The sequence below is a fragment of the Hypanus sabinus genome, unplaced genomic scaffold, assembly GCF_030144855.1.
Source record: "Hypanus sabinus isolate sHypSab1 unplaced genomic scaffold, sHypSab1.hap1 scaffold_1143, whole genome shotgun sequence".
Lineage (NCBI taxonomy): Eukaryota > Metazoa > Chordata > Chondrichthyes > Myliobatiformes > Dasyatidae > Hypanus > Hypanus sabinus.
In genome coordinates, this window is record NW_026779201.1 from 69413 (window position 1) to 86877 (window position 17465).

The following is a 17465-nucleotide window of genomic DNA, read 5'->3' on the forward strand; positions in this document are numbered from 1 at the left end:
ATGGTTAACCAATCTATTAGAGTTTTTCGAGGAAGTTACCAGGAAAGTGGATGAAGGGAAGGCAGTGGATGTTGTATACATGGACTTCAGTAAAGCCTTTGATAAGGTCCCGCATGGGAGGTTAGTTAGGAAGATTCAGTCGCTAGGTATACATGGAGAGGTAGTAAATTGGATTAGACATTGGCTCAATGGAAGAAGCCAGACAGTGGTAGTGGTGGATTGCTACTCTGAGTGGAGGCCTGTGACTAGTGATGTGTCACGGGGATCAGTGCTTGGTCCAGTTATTTGTCATCTATCTCAATGATCTGGATGAGAATGTGGCAAATTGGATCAGCAAATTTGCTGATGATACAAAGATTGGAGGTGTAGTGGACAATGAGGAAGGTTTTCAAAGCTTGCAGAGGGATTTGGACCAGTTGGAGAAATTGACTGGAAAACCGCAGATGGAGTTTAATGCGGACAAGTGTGAGGTATTGCACTTCGGAAGCTCAAACCAAGTTAGAACATAGAAGGTAAATGGTAGGACACTGAGGAGGGCAGTAGAACAGAGGGATCTGGGAGTATAGATACATAATTCCCTAAAAGTGGCGTCACAAGTAGATAGGGTCATAAAGAGAGCTTTATAAATCATAAATCATAAATCAAAGTACTGAGTATAAGAGTTGGAATGTAATGGTGAGGTTGTATAAGACATTGGTGAGACCGAATGTGGAGTAATGTATGCAGTTTTGGTCACCTAATTACAGGAAAGATATTAATAATGTTGAAAGAGTGCGGAGAAGGTTTACAAAGATGTTGCCGGGACTTGAGAAACAGAGTTACAGGGAAAGTTTGAATAGGTTAGGACTTTATTCCCTGGCATGTAGGAGAATGGGAGGTGATTTGATAGAGGTGTATAAAATTATGATGGGTACAGATAGAGAGAATACAAGCTGACTTTTTCCACTGAGGCTAGGGGAGAAAAGAAATCAGAGGTCATGGGTTAAGGGTGAAAGGGGAAACATTTAAAGGGAACATTAAGGGGGGAGCTGCTTCACACAGAGAGTGGTGGGAGTGTGGAATGAGCTGTCAGATGGAGTGGTGAATACGGGATCACTTTGACATTTAAGGAAAACCTGGACAGGTATATGGATGAGAGGGGTCTGGAGAGATATCGTCCAGGTGCAGGTCAGTGGGACCAGGCAGAAAAATGGTTCGGCACAGCCAAGAAGGACGAAAATGCCTGTTTCTGTGCTGTAATGTTCTATGGTTCTATCTGAGGTGAAAGAGGTGCTGTTGTGCCCTTTTTCACCACACAGTTGATGTGTACAGACCACGTGAGGTCCTCAGTGATGTGAATGCCGAGGAACTTGAAGCTGTTCACTCTCTCATCCCCAGATCCATTGATGTCAATAGGGGTTGGCCCGTCTCCATTCCTCTTGTCTTTCAAACATTGCATCCAGCTCCTTTGTTTTTGCGACATTGAGGGAGAAGTTGTTTTCTTGTCAACACTGTGTCAGGGTGATGACTTCTTCTGTGTAGGCTGCCTCGTTATTATTTGAGATTTGGCCAATAAATATAGTATCCTCAGCAAATTTAATTAGCAGATTGGAGCTGTGGGTGGCGACACAGTCATGCGCATACAGAGAGTAAAGGAGGGAGCTTAGGACACAGCCCTGAGGGGCTCCTGTGTTGAGGGTCAGAGGGGCAGAGGTGAGGGAGCCCACTCTTACCACTTGCCGGTGATCTGACAGGAAGTCCAGGACCCAGCTGCACAAGGCAGGGTGAAGGCCGAGGTCTCTGAGCTTCTTGTCAAGCCTGGAGGGAATGATGGTATTGAATGCTGAACTGTAGTCTAATAACATCATTCTCACACAAGCATCCCTCTTCTCCAGATGTTTAAGGAGGTGTGCAGAGCAGTGGCTGTTGTGTCATCTGTTGATCGGTTGTGTCGGTAGGTGAATTGTAGGGGGTCCAGTGTGGGTGGTAACAAGCTGCAGATGTAGTCCTTGACCAGTCTCTCAAAGCATTTGCTTATTATTGAGGTGAGTGCGACACGACGCCAGACGTTCAGACATGTAGCCTTAGTCGTTTTAGGTACAGGAACAATGGTGGATGATTTGAAGCAGGAGGGAACTCTACACTGGGAGAGGGTGAGATTAAAAATATCCGTAGATACACCTGCCAGTTGTGCCGCGCGCATCCTGAGTACCCGCCCTGGGACGCCGTTCGGTCCCGCAGGCTTGCGACTGTCCACTCGTTGGAAACACCTGCGAACCTCAGCCTCAGAGATGACCAATGTGCAGGTCGCTTTGTCGGCTCTCCCCGGGGTCTCAGTGTTGGCGATATCGAACCGAACGTAAAGAGACTTAGATCCTCTGGGAGACAGGCAGCGATGTTGGCAGCACCATTGCACTTAGCTCTGAAGTCTGCATTGGGGTGCAGAGCTTGCCATAAGCTGTGTGTGTTGTTGGTGGAGAGCTGTGCCTGAATACGATCTCTGTATTGTCGTTTCGCTGCCTGGATGACTTTACACAGATCGGAGCTGAATTTCTTGAGCTCCTGCTGATCACCGGCAATGTAACCAGTCGGTCACACGGCAAGTGCTGTTCACACGGAACTGTTGATACAAATTTTGTGGTTTGGAAAGTCCTGACCGATTTCTGAAGGAAATCATCTCCCCTCTGTGACAATAACACACAACTGGGGGATGTTGTTATTACACAGCTGTGATAATAACAGCCGGGAACTCCCTTGGCAGCCGGAAAGGTTTACACAGCAGCACCAGGTACGCCAGATCCGGGGAACAAAAGGGTTTGAGGGCATGGACATTCCGGGGTTCCACCAAGCATTAATGATCATGAAACATACCCTAAATCCTGTTCTCTTCCCAAATAGGTGTGTGTGTGTGTGTGTGTGTGTGTGTGTGTGTGTGTAGTGTTACTGGATGACAACACGGTTGTAGGTTATGGTAGGGGCCAATTCTGGATCTGTGGACTCGGGAGCAGTTGGGACACAGGAACAGCTGGGATGCAGGCGCTTGGGTAGTTGGATCCTTCTTGTATCGCCTCTTCTTTTCAGCAGTAGCTCTTCGGGGTTCCTCAAAATTCCTGGCTTTTCCGTGGATCAGCGGCTGCCACTCGTTGACCTCCATATTTGCCTGAGAGAGCCTCTGCTTAATTTGGCCCTTGTACCTCCTGCGCGGGGCACCACGATCTATCTTGCCCTGAGAGAGTTCTCCGTAGTGTACTGCTTTCGGTAACCTGGAGCTGTCCATGCGAGACATGTGGCCTGTCAGATGGTGGATCTGGCTGAGCAGCGAAGTGGCTTCAGGGCCTGGATGTTGAACATATATAGCTGTGCATGTCTGTGTGTTTATGTGAAATATTAAACTAAATAAGTAGTGCAGAAATAGAAATTTAAAAAAGAGATTAGTGAGGCAGTATCGATGGGTTCAATGTCCATTCGGAAGCTGCATGGTAGAGAAGTTGCTCCTGAATCGTTGAGTGTGCGCCTTACTCCGTTCCTCGTGAACCAGACGGTGATGCAGCCAGTTACAATGCTCGGCAAGTTACATCTGCAGAAATATTCGAGTGATGTTGGAAACTCCGGATGAAATATTGCCACTGTTGTGCCTTCTCTGTAGCTGCATCGATATATTGGGTCCAGGTTAGATACTCGGAGATATTGACAGCCAGGAATTTGGAATTGCTCACTCTTTCCACATCAAATCCCTCTGTGAGGACTGGTGTGTCGTGCTCCCTCATCTCGCCTTTTCTGAAATCCACAATTAGCTCTATTGACATAGATGTCGACAAGGAAGCGTCGAGCCCCTGGCTCAGAGTTGGAGACTTCTTCCCAGAAACAGAAGGGATCATTGTAGCAATACAGGACAAGGTTGTTTACACATGTAGTTATCAATAATACAGAATAAACGACTAATAGGTCCATGATGATATATGCTGAAAATTATAAGAGAAACTACAAACAATCCGACTTTAAAAGATCCTGCAGTAGTTCAACTGAATCTCATTACTTGCACAAGCAAAATAAAATGGCGAACAACATTCACAAAAACGTTGCTTAAACTGCAACTGATGAAAAACCCCATAATTTACTAAATATACAAGCCTCTTCCACTTTTGGAGTCCTTCATATCATACTGCATCCAATCATTATTTCAGATAGGATAATATATGATCTGTGTTCGGATGTAATTTTACAGGATAAACAAGCAAAAGCAACCTTTTAAATAGATATAGCCATTCCAAACACACATAACTTACAGAAATGAATTAGTATAAAAAATATACCAGAAATATGTTGAATTGAAAGGGCAAAATGAAAGACTATGGAACACGAACAGGGTATTATTTATCCCAATCGTAATATCGATAACTGGTATCATCCTAAAGGCTTTACAGAAAAGTGTTAATAAATTAGCCCCACACGGCGATACTCGTGTAAATCTTCGCAAACCCATAGCATTATACACTACGAGAATAGTCTGAAATCTCCTATCAATTGAGACATGAGTGTGCTTGGCTATGCCTGGGCCTCAAGTTTTACCAGTTTAGGCTAAGATAATAATAATAATAATAATAATAATAATAATAATAATAATAATAATAATAATAATAATAATAATAATGATAATAATAATAATAATAATAATAATAATGACTTATTTATAAAGCACCTTTCATCCAGACGATGCCGTTCAAACCGCATCACAACGGGATAACGTGCAAACTAGAAAACAAAAGACAGAATGTGTCAGTCCTAATATACACCTCAGACTTCTGCACAGTACTGTAGTTTAAGCTGTTGAATTCTACAGTTTAGTAACATAGTCCCAAAAAAACTCAACGCTGACCTCCCAATGATCCTTTAGCCTTCTACCTTATCGTCTGCCTGCACTGCATTTTCTCGGCAACTGAAACACTGTTTCCCTGAATTATTCTGTTCCATTTTTCCTTGTACAACCTCATTGCACCGATGTGATGTAATGCTCTATTTGGATCGCATGCAGAAAAGTTTTCCATTTTACAGTGGTGCATGTCACAATAATAAACCAATTTATCAATTCGTTGTCAATAATACAGCGCCCCTCGGTTGCTTAAGATTGTTATAACCGGGGGGGGGAGGGGGGGTGACAGTGCGGATGAGCTGCCACGACCTATTAAATACTCCCAGTGGCGAGTAGCCTCTGTCCAGCTCTTGGCCTTCACGTGCAGTTTAGCCACTAATACAGGTGGAAGCGTTTCTTCTGACAGGAGAAGGGGCAGAGGTGGGTTACTGGTGCCTTACAACCAGTCACTTTGGGCAGATGGGGCTTGTCGGCTGTGATTGGCAGCTCACCCAGGAACAAGAAAACTCTGATCTCAAAACTCCACTGCTTTGCAACTGTAACCCCTCATGGGGAAGAGCTTGGGAGTAAACCCAGTGGGAAAGCCTGGAGCTGGAGTCCCTGAGTCAGTGTTAAATGGTGTTCAACGCAGACTGGCATCTCCTGCGACACCTCTGGTGCCAAGCTGTTCCTTTGTGCACATCAGATGCATGGAGAGAGGGAGCTTGCTACTTCGGCAGAAGCTTCCTCTCCATATCGGAGTGTCCCGGCTTGCAGGGGCAGGACATCCATGGTCGACTCTGACAGACGGAGGCCTCATTAGACAGAGCCCCACACCCCCACAGCAAGACTGATGAGTAGCAGTTGCCAAGACTTCACCACCCTCTCCCACAGACACGATGTACATCACTGAGACAGACCCTTGTGGCTTCTTCCATTAACAGAGATTCCATCTTTCCACCAATCCTCCATCACTGCGATTGAAAACTACCCTTTTTCATTACTGTCATTCCGATGGGTTATCGATCCACAACTTCACTGTGATTCTCCCCCAGACGCTGCCCGACTTGAGTATTTCCCGCGTATTCTGCTCCTGTTTTGATGCAAGAGCAGTGGACACCTGTGACTCCCCAGTGTGCAGCCTTGCCAAAATGCACAGTGACCTGCTCTCCATAGTTACAAACCAGATCAACATTAACATCGTCTGTTAATGAGTCAAACAATGCTTTAAATATAGTGAATTGTTGTAACGGGAGTGCAGTCAGGATTGCAATAGGGTATTTAAGATTCAAAAACTTTATTGTCGTTCCAACCGTACATCAGCTCTGCAGGGTAGAATGAGACAGCGTTTCCCAGGAGCAGTGCAATCATAACATAACAAACACAACACTAAATAATAAACACAACAATAAATAATAAAACACAACAGCCACATGTCACTTTAAATCAAGTTATAAGTGTCCGGTGCAAGTTAAAAGTGTCCAAAGCAGAGTCAGATAGAGCAGCTATTTAGCAGTCTGACTGCCTGTGGGAGGAAGCTGTTTAGTAGCCTTGTGGTATTAGTTTTGATGCTCCTGTAACGTTTGCCTGACTGCAGAAGAACAAACAGTTCATGGAGAGGGTGTGAGGGGTTTTTAATTATGTACCGTGTCTTCTGGAGGCATCGACGTTGGAAGAGGTCTTGGAAGAAGGTAGGGATACCCCAGTGACCTTCTCTGCTCCCCTAACCACACCCTGCAAGGCTTTTTTGTCGGCAGCACTGCAGCTGGAACACCAGGTTGTGATGCAAAAGGTCAACACACTCTCAACCACGCCTCTGTAGAATGTAGTTAAGATGTTAGTGGGGAGTGATGCTTGTTTAAACTTCCTCAGAAAGTGCAATCAGGGGAATGTTCACCTTCACAAATAACTAGAACCAGAACATGAGGATTGGACATTTTCAGGGACATCCATTGCTGACAATTCCGTGTCGGTGAACAGAATTTTACTTTCTGTCCTAATATCCATGGAACCATTGAATTTATTCATGTCATCTCAAACACTGAATGCTGAAATACCGTTATAAAGTTCTTTGTCAGATGAGCCGTTTAACGTTTTGAATATGTTCTCTGTTCCCATGGAAGATGTCCAACAGAAACACAAGGAGACTCTGCGGGAACAAACTGAAACACTGAGAGTGAACACGATCCTGATGACGGAGAAGGTGAAGGTTTTCCAGCTGGCTGATCGATACGCTGAGCTCACGGTCATTTCTACTGTTCGAGATCGGACACTGGTGGAACATGAGCTGCTGGCAAGAGGCAGAGACCATGAGGATTATAGAGAGAAACAACTCCGCAGACAGCTGGAAAAAATCCGTACTGATCAGTTATTCCAGAGCAGCTTTTCCCGGAGTAAATCCAAATCTGGGAGTTCAGCAGCAGTGGCCGGAGTCCCGGGGATCGGGAAAACAACGATGGTACAAAAGATTGTTTATGACTGGGCCATGGGGAAAATATACCAACAGTTCCAGTTTGTCTTCAGTTTCAAATTCCGAGATTTAAACAGTATTGACTGTCGAATAAATCTGAAGGAACTGATTCTGGATCAGTATCCTTACTTTGGGAATATCCTGAGAGAAGTCTTGAAGAACCCAAAGGGATTGCTGTTTATATTCGATGGTTTAGATGAATTCAAACACAAAATCGATTTTGCGGACAGTCGGAGAGATACAGAACCAAAGCACCAGTGCCCAGATCCCGAGTGGTGGTGTGAAATGTCGGACATTGTGTACAGTTTAATCCAGGGCAAGCTGCTCCCAGGGTGTTCAGTGCTGGTGACCACCCGCCCCACTGCGTTACATTTATTGGAAAAGGCGGATATCAGTGTCCGGGCTGAAATCCTGGGATTTGTTGATGAGGAACGGAAGGAATATTTCATCAGACATTTTAAAGATCTGACGGTGGCGGAAGCTGTTTTCAATTATGTGAAGGAGAACGAGATCCTGTACACCATGACCTACAAACCCTCCTACTGCTGGATCCTCGCTCTGGCACTAGGCCCCTTCTTCACACAAAGAGTCAGGGACCCACAGCGAGTTCCCAAGACCATCACCCAACTGTACTCCTACTATATTTACAACATCCTGAAAAACCACGGCCGTGAGATTGAGAGACCCCGTGATGTGTTACTCAGGGTTGGTCAGATGGCCTTCAGAGGAGTGTCCGAGAAGAAGATTGTGTTTACAGTTGGAGATTTGGTCAACTACAGTCTGCAGCCTTCCCAGTTCCTGTCCGGGTTCCTGATGGAGCTTTTGGAGAGAGAGGATTCTGCCCAAAGCGTGGTGTACACATTCCCACACCTCACCATCCAAGAGTTTGTAGCTGCAGTCGCACAATTCCTGAATCCACATCCCGGGGATATCCTGAAATTCCTCACTAAAGCCCACAACACGGCAGATGGGCGATTTGAGGTATTTCTCCGTTTTGTTGCTGGTCTCTCCTCTCCAATGACAGCTCGGGGCCTGGTGGAGTTTCTGGGTCCATTTCCTCATGAAACAACCTGCCGGGTGATTGACTGGGTGAAGGAGGAGGTTAAACGTCAGATTGGAAACACAGGGATAACAGCTGGTAAAAGGAGCCTCCTGAACACATTGCACTACCTGTTTGAGTCTCAGAATCGTGGACTGGCTCAGGAAACACTGGGATCTGTGGAAACACTTTCATTCAGTGGAATGACACTGACCCCGATTGACTGTGCGGTCCTGTCTCATGCCATCGGACTCTGTGATACAATAAAACACCTCGACCTGGGGAACTGCCGCATTGAGTGCGAGGGAATCCAGCGGCTGGGACCCGGGCTGCACAAGTGCCAGGAGTTGAGGTAACTTGATTTATCTCTCACTCGGAACTGTGAAACTGTTCTATTGTGTCATTTCAATGTAAAGAGATTTGGGTTAAACTGTGATAAATCAGATTGTGAAGAATTGTGACAAATGCCCAGGGGATCGGTCAGCAATTCCCCAAGGACAGGAGGGTTCTGTGGTTCCTTGTGAAGGGATGTTGGAGACTTCATCAGATCAGTGAACAACGACCATTGGTTTAATGGTAGTAAATCACAGGAATGGCCGTGTTTCCTGCTGCCTGTGACACGTCCATTGACAATGTTCCTTCTCACTGTTACTGACACCCAGACCGACACTGACTGCAGCAGATGGGTCAAAGATTCACACCCCCTTCCCGGTGAGGGACAAGAGGCCGTCTGCAGACTGTCCCAGTGAGAAGGAAAGAAATACCATTGTGAGATTGCCCTCCCCTGCCCTTTCCTGTTTGTGACTTTGCTCACTACCAGATACACAGAGAGCGAGGCCGCATCTCCTCTGGGTCTCTGTTCAGACCCAACACACGCGTACAAAAATTCCCCTTCCTCCTTTCGGATCTCTCTTCCAATCCCCCTTCCTCCTGTGGGATATCTCTGCCTCATCCCCCTTCCTCCTCTCAGATCTCTTTTCCCCATCCCCCATCCTCCTATGGGTTCTCTGTTCCCCATCCCCTTTCCACCTCTAGATTCTCTCTTCCCCATCCCCTTCCCATTCCCATTTCATCCTGTGGGATCTATCTTCCACATCCCCCTTCCTCCTGTCAGATCTCTCTTCCCCATCCCCCTTCCTCCTGAAGGTTCTCTCTTCCCCATTCCCTTCCCTCCAGTGGTATCCCTTCCCATTCCGCTTTCCTCCTGTGGGATCTATCTTCCCCATCCCCTTACCTCCTGTCGGATCTCTCTACCCCATCCCCCTTCCTCCTGTGGGATCTCACTTCCACATCCGCCTTCCGCTTGTGGGATCTCACTTCTCCATCCCCCTTCCTCCTGTGGGATCCCTCTCCCCCATCCCCCTTCCTCCTGTGGGATCTCTCTTCCCATCCCCCTTCTTCCTGTGGCAACTGACCTCCCCATATTCCTTCATAGAATCGTAAAATCATAGAACACAACAGCATAGAAAACAAGCCATTCGGCCCTTCTGCTCTGTGCCAAAACTTTATTCCGCTAGTCCCATTGACCTGCACCCAGTCCATCGCCCTCCAGACCTCTCCCATCCATGCATCTATCAGATTTATTCTTAAAACCTAACAGTGTGTCCGCATTTTCCACATCAGATGGCAGCTCGTTCCGCATTCTCCCAACTCTCTGAGTGAGGACGTTCCCCCTAAACCTTTCCCCTTTCACCCTGAAGCAAATTCCTTTTGTAATTTATCTCTCCTAATCTGTGTGGAAAGAGCCCATTCGCATCTACCCTGTCTATTCCCCTCGTAATTGTGTAGACTTCTATCAAATCTCCCCTCATTCTTCTGCGCTCGAAGGAATAAAGTCTTAACCTGTTCAATCCTTCCTTGTAACTCAACTCCTGAAGAGCCAGCAACATCCTCGCAGATCTTTTCTGCACACTTTCAGTCTTACCGATTTCGGTCCTATAGTTCAGTGACCAGAATTGCACACAATACTCCAAATTTGGCTTCACCAATGTCTTGTACAACCTCACCATAACTTTCCAACTCCTATACTCAACTTTGATTTATGAATGCCCGGATGCCAAAAGCCTTCTTTACAACCCTGTCTCCCAGTGACGCCACTTTCAGGGAATTATGTATCTGAACTCCCAGATCCCTTTCTTCCTGCGCATTCCTCAGTGCCCTACCATTTACTGTCTATGTCCTACCTTGATTTGCCCTTACAAAATGGAACACCTCACACTTGTCTGCATTCATTTCCATCTGCCATTTTCTGGCCCATGTTGCCAGTTGGTCCAGATCCCTCTGCAAGCTTTGAAAGTCTTCCTCGCTGTCCGCAACGCCTCCAATCTTAGTGTCATCAGCAAACTTGCTGGTCCAACTTATCACACTATCATCTAGATCATTGATATAGACAACAAACAACAATGGTCCCAGCGCAGATCCCTGAGACACACCACTAGTCACAGGCCTCCAGTCTCAGAAGCAATGATCCACTAAGATTTTCTGTCTTCTCCCACACAGCCAATTTGGAATCCAATCTACAACCTTTCCATGGATACCTACTGTCTGAACCTTCTGAACTAACCTCCCATGTGGGACCTTGTCAAAAGCCTTATTAAAGTTCATGTAGACAACATCCACAGCCATTCCTTCATGTGCATTCTTGGTAACCTCCTTGAAAAACTCTACAGGATTCATTAAACACGATCTGCCATGAACAAAGCCATGCTGACTATCCTTAATCAGCCCTTGGTTATCCAACTCCTTGTAAATCCGATCTCTCAGAACACCTTCCAATAATTTACCTAACACCGATGTCAGGCTCACTGGCCTGTAATTACCTGGTGCACTTTTGGAGACTTTTTCAAACAACGGAACAACATGAGCTACCCTCCAATCCTCCGGCACCGCACTTGTGGCAAAATACATTTTAAATATTTCTGCCAGGACCCCTGCAATTTCTGCACTAGTCTGTCTCAAGGTCCGAGAAAATATCATGTCAGGCCTGGGGGATTTATTTACCTTTATTTGCTGTAAGGCAGTACGCACCTCCTCCTCTTTAATCTCTATATGTTCCATAAAACATAGAATAGTACAGCACATTACAGGCCCTTCGGCCCACAATGTTGTGCCGACCCTCAAAACCTGCCTGCCATATAATCCCCCTCCTTAAATTCCTCCATATGCCTGTCTAGTTGTCTCTTAATCTTCACTAGTGTATCTGCCTCCACCTCTGACTCAGGCAGTGCATTCCACGCACCAACCACTCTCTGAGTGAAAAACCTTCCTCTAATATCCTCTTTGAACTTCCCTCCCCTTACCCTAAAGCCATGTCCTCTTGTACTGAGCAGTGGTGCCCTGGAGAAGAAGCGCTGGCTGTCCACTCTGTCTATTCCTCTTAATATCTTGCACACCTCAATCATGTCTCCTCTCATCCTCCTTCTCTACAAAGAGTAAACCCTGGCTCCCTTAATCTCTGATCATAATCCATACTCTCTAAACCAGGCAGCATCCTGATAAATGTCCTCTGTACCCTTTCCAATGCTTCCACATCCTTCCTATAGCGAGGTGACCAGAACTGGACACAGTACTCCAAGTGTGGCCTAACTAGAGTTTTATAGAGCTGCATCATTACATCGCGTCTCTAAAACTCTATCCCTTGACTTATGAAAGCTAACACCCCATAAACTTTTTTAACTACCCGATCTACCTGTGAGGCAACTTTCAGGGATCTGTGGACATGTACCCCCTGATCTCTCTGCTCCTCCACACTAACAACTATCCTGCCATTTACTTTGTACTTTGCCTTGGAGCTTGTCCTTCGGAAGTGTACCACCTCACACTTCTCTGGGTTGAACTCCATCTGCCACTTCTCAGCCCACTTCTGCATCCTATCAATGTCTCTCTGCAATCTTCGACAATCGTCTACACTGTCTACAACACCACCAACCTTTGTGTTGTCTGCAAACTTGCCAACCCACCCTTCTACCCCCACATCCATGTCGTTAATAAAAATCACAAAAAGAAGAGGTCCCAGAACAGATCCTTGCGGGACTCCACTAGCCACAACCCTCCAATCTGATTGTTCTACCTCCACCATGACCATCTGCCTTCTGCAGGCAAGCCAATTCTGAATCAACCTGGCCAAACTTCCTTGGATCCAATGCCTTCTGACTTTCTGAATAAGCCTACCGTGTGGAACCTTGTCAAATGCTTACTAAAATCCTTATAGATCACATCCACTGCACTACCCTCATCTATAAGCCTGGTCACCTCCTCAAAAAACTCTATCAGGCTTGTTAGGCACGATCTGCCCTTCACAAAGCCATACTGACTGTCCCTGATCAGACCATGATTCTCTGAATGCCCATAGATCCTATCTCTAAGAATCCTTTTCAACAGCTTTCCCACCACAGATGTAAGGCTCACTGATCTATAATTACCTGGACTATCCATACTACCTTTTTTGAACAAGGGGACAGCATTCTCCTCCCTCCAATCCTCCCGTACCATTCCCCTGGACAACGAGAACATAAAGATCCTAGCCAGAGGTTCAGCAATCTCTTCCCTTGCCTCGTGGAGCAGCCTGGGGAATATTCCGGCAGGCCCCGAGGACTTATCCGTCCTAATGTATTTTAACAACTCCAACACCTCCTCTCCTTTAATATCAACATGCTCCAGAACATCAACCTCACTCATATTGTCCTCACCGTCATCAAGTTCCCTTTCATTGGTGAATACCAAAGCAAAGTATTCATTGAGAACCTCGCTCACTTCCACAGCCTCCAGGCACATCTTCCCACTTTTATCTCTAATCGGTCCTACCATCATTCCTGTCATCCTATTGTTCCTCACATAATTGAAGAATGCCTCGGGGTTTTCCTTTACCCTACTCGCCAAGGCCTTCTCATGCCCCCTTCTTGCTCTTATCAGCCCCTTCTTAAACTCCTTTCTTGCTACCCTATATTCCTCTATAGACCCATCTGATCCTTGCTTCCTAAACCTCGTGTACGCTTCCTTCTTCCACCTGACTAGATTTTCCACTTCACTTGTAACCCATGGTTTCTTCACCCTACCATTTGTTATCTTCCTCAGCTGGACAAATTAATCCCTAACATCCTGCAAGAGACCCTTAAACATCGACCACATGTTCATAGTACATTTCCCTGCAAAAACATCATCCCAATTCACACCCGCAAGTTCTAGTCTTATAGCCTCATAATTTGCCCTTCCCCAATTAAAAATTGTCCTGTCCTCTCTGATTCTATCCTTTTTCATGATAATGCTAAAGGCCAGGGAGCGGTGGTCACTGTCCCCCAGATGCTCACCCACTGACAGATCTCTGACCTGACCCGGTTCGTTACCTAATACTAGATCTGGTATGGCATTCCCCCTCGTCGGCTTGTCAACATACTGAGACAGGAATCCATCTAGGACACACTTAACAAACTCTGCCCCATCTAAACCCTTGGAACTAATCAAGTGCCAATCAATATTAGGGAAGTTAAAGTCACCCATGATAACAACCCTGTTATTTTTGCACCTTTCCAAAATCTGCCTCCCAATCTGCTCCTCGGTATCTCTGCTGCAACCTGGGGGCCTGTAGAATACCCCGGTAGAGTAACTGCTTGCTTCCTGTACCTGACTTCTACCCATACTGAATCAAAAGAGGATCCTGCTATATTACCCACCCTTTCTGTAGCTGCAATAGTAATCCTGACCAGTAATGCCACCCGTCCTGCCCTTTTCCCCCCTCTCTATCCCTTTGAAAGCACTGAAATCCAGGAATATTGAGAATCCATTCCTGTCCTGGTGCCAGCCAAGTCTCCGTAATGGCCACTACATCATAATTCCATATAAGTATCCAAGCTCTCAGTTCATCACTTTTGTTCCTGATTCTTCTTGCATTGAAGTACACGCACTTTAGCCCTTCAACCTTACTGCCTTTATACCCTTTATTCTGCTGCCCTTTCCTCAAAACCTCTCTCTGTGTCAGATCTGGCTTTACTCCATGCAGTTTCTTCACTGCTCTATCGCTCTGGGTCCCATCCCCCTTGCAAATTAGTTTAAACCCTCCCGAAACATGCTCGCAAACCTACCAGCAAGGATATTGCTCCCCCTCGAGTTCAGGTGCAACAGGTCCCACCTTCCCCTGGTTGCTTTCCCTCTCGTACCAGGATGTCATGCACCCTGTCAGAGACAACCCGGACCCTGGTACCCGGGAGGCAACAAACCATGCGTGTTTCCTTCTCACGTCCACAAAATCTCCTCTCTGCTCCCCTGACTATAGAGTCTCCAATGACGACAGCTCTCCTCTTCTCCGTCCCACCCTTCTACACCACAGGGTCAGACTCAGTGCCAGAGGCCCTGCCACCGTGGCTCACACCTGGTCGGTCGTCCTCACCAACAGCATCCAGGACGGTAAACTTATTATTCATGGGAATGGCTACAGAGGTGCTCTGCACTACCTGTCTACTCTCCTTCGCTTTCCCCCCTCGGACTGTCACCCAACGACCTGCTTCCGGCAGCCTAGGTGTGACTACCCCCCTGTAGCTCTCATCTATGGCAGCCTCATTCTCCCTTATGAGTCGAAGGTCATCCAGCTACGGCTCCGGATTCCTCACACGGTCTTCCAGATCGCCCAGCCGCAAGCACTTCTGGCAGATGTGACTCTGCAGAAGAGGGGATTTCCCCCAAGACTGCCTCATCTCACAGGAGAGGCACATCACCGTCTCAGCAGGCATTGTAAAGACCTGTCAAAGCCTCAAATCTCCACTCACTCACTGGCCGCTTTCCACGGGCCGCTCAGCTTGAGCTACCCCTCTATTTATTTGTTCGAGCTTTTCAAACTGCTTGGTCAATCAGCTGCTTTCTGCTGAGTCTGAGCTATTCAAATCTTCGTTGTCTTGATTTGCACAGTCCAATTGCCAAAACTGCCAGAATCTCTCGAGTCAAAGCCTCAAATTTCCACTCCTTCACTGGCCCACTCACTCACTGGCCGCGTTCCATGACAATACTGTTTGTTTCCTTTAATTCCATATCCACTATGCCAGTTTTCTAAGTAGACACTGACGCAAAAAACTGTTTAAGATCTTCCCCATCTCGTGATGCTCCACACATAGACAACCACTCTGATCTTCTAGGGGACCAATTTTGTCCTTTACTATCCTTTTACTCTTAATATACTTGTAGAAACCCTTCGGGTTTACCTTCACATTATCTGCCAACACAACCTCATGTCTTCTTTTTGCCTTCCTGATTTCCTTCTTTAGTATTCCCTTACATTCTCTATACTCTTCAAGTATATCATTTGTTCCTTGTTGCCTGTACCTGCTAAACACGTACTTAACCAGATCGCCAATATCCCTTGAAAAACAAGGTTCCCTATCCCTGTTAACTTTGCCTTTAATCCTGGCAGGAACATGCAAACTCAGGATGTAAGCGCAGTTCAGTAACTCCACTTACTGAATACATCACTGCCAGAAAACAACTTATCCCAATCCACTCTTCCCAGATCCTCTCACATTTCCACCAAATTGGCCCTTCTCCAATTCAGAACCTTAACTGGTAGACCAGTCCTATCCTTATCCATAATTATCTTGAAACTAATGACATTATGGTCACTGGACCCAAAATGTTCGCTTTCACATGCTTCTGTCACCTGACCTGTCTGATTCCCTAATAGATCAGGTAGTGCACCCTCTCCTGTTGGTACCTCAATATATTGATTTAGAAAACTTTCCTGAACACATTTGACAAACTCCACGCCATCTAACCCTTTCACAGAGTGGGAGTCCAGGTCAATATGTGGGAAGTTAAAATCCCCTACGATTACAAATTTCTGTTTCTTACATTGGTGTGCTAACTCTCAACAGACTTGCTCCTCCGATTGGGCCGTATATAATAATACCCTATTAGTGTGGTCACAGCTTTCCCGTTCCTCAGCTCCACCCATACGGCCTCTGTAGACGAGCCCTCCGGGCTGTCCCGTCTGCACACAGCTGTGAGATTCCCCTGACTAGTAATGCCACTCCTCCCCCTTTCATCCCTCCCCCTCTATCACGTCTGAAACAACATAACCTCGGAACATGAAGCTGCCAGTCCTGCCCCTCCTGCAAACCAAGTCTTACTAATAGCAATAATGTCGAGATCATCATGTGTCAATCCATGCCCTAAACTCATCTGCCTTACACACAATACTCTTTGCATTGAAATAGATGCACCTGAGAACATTTCTATCACGTACAAACTATTGATATCTGTCGAAACAGGCAGTCCTCGCATGACCATTATCCTCCTCCACATCACTATCTGCTCTAAAACTCTGCCCCGTCCCCCTGCAACCTTGTTTAAAACCCCCAGAGCAGAACTTGCTAGCCTACCGATAAGGATGTTAGTTCCCCTCCAGTTCAGGTGCAAACTGCCCAATTCGAACTGGTCTCACCTCCCCTGGAAAAAGCCCAATTGTCCAGAAACATGAACCCCTCCATCATGTACCATCCCCTCAGCCACGTATTTAGCTGCATTATTTCTAGCCTCACCAGCACGTGGCACGGGTAGCAAACCACCTGTGGGATCTCACGTTCCCATCCCCCATTCATTCTCTGGGCTCTCTGTTTCCACTCCCACTTTCTGCTGTTGGATCTCTCCTCAGCATCCCCCTTCCTCCTGTGGGATCTCTCTCCCCAATCCCCCTTCCTTTTGTGGGATCTCTCTTCCACATCCCCCTTCCTCCTTTGGGATCTGTCTTTTCCTGAGGTATCCTGAGGTATCTCTCTTCTGCATCCTGCTTCCTGCTGTTGGGCCTCTGTTCCCAATCCCCCTTCCTCCTGTGGAATCTCTCTCCCCCATCCCCCTTCCTCCTGTGGGATCTGTCTTTTCCATACACATTCATCCTGTGGGATCTCTCTCCCTCATCCTTTCCTCTTGTGGAATCTCCCTTCCCATCCCCTTCCTCCTGTGGGATCTCTCTCCCCCATCCCCCTTCCTCCTGTGGGATCTCTCTCCCCCATCCCCCTTCCTCCTGTGGGATCTCTCTCCCCCATCCCCCTTCCTCCTGTGGGATCTCTCTGCCGCATCCCCCTTCCTCCAGTGGGATCTGTCTTTTCCATACACATTCATCCTGAGGTATCTCTCTTCCGCATCCCGCT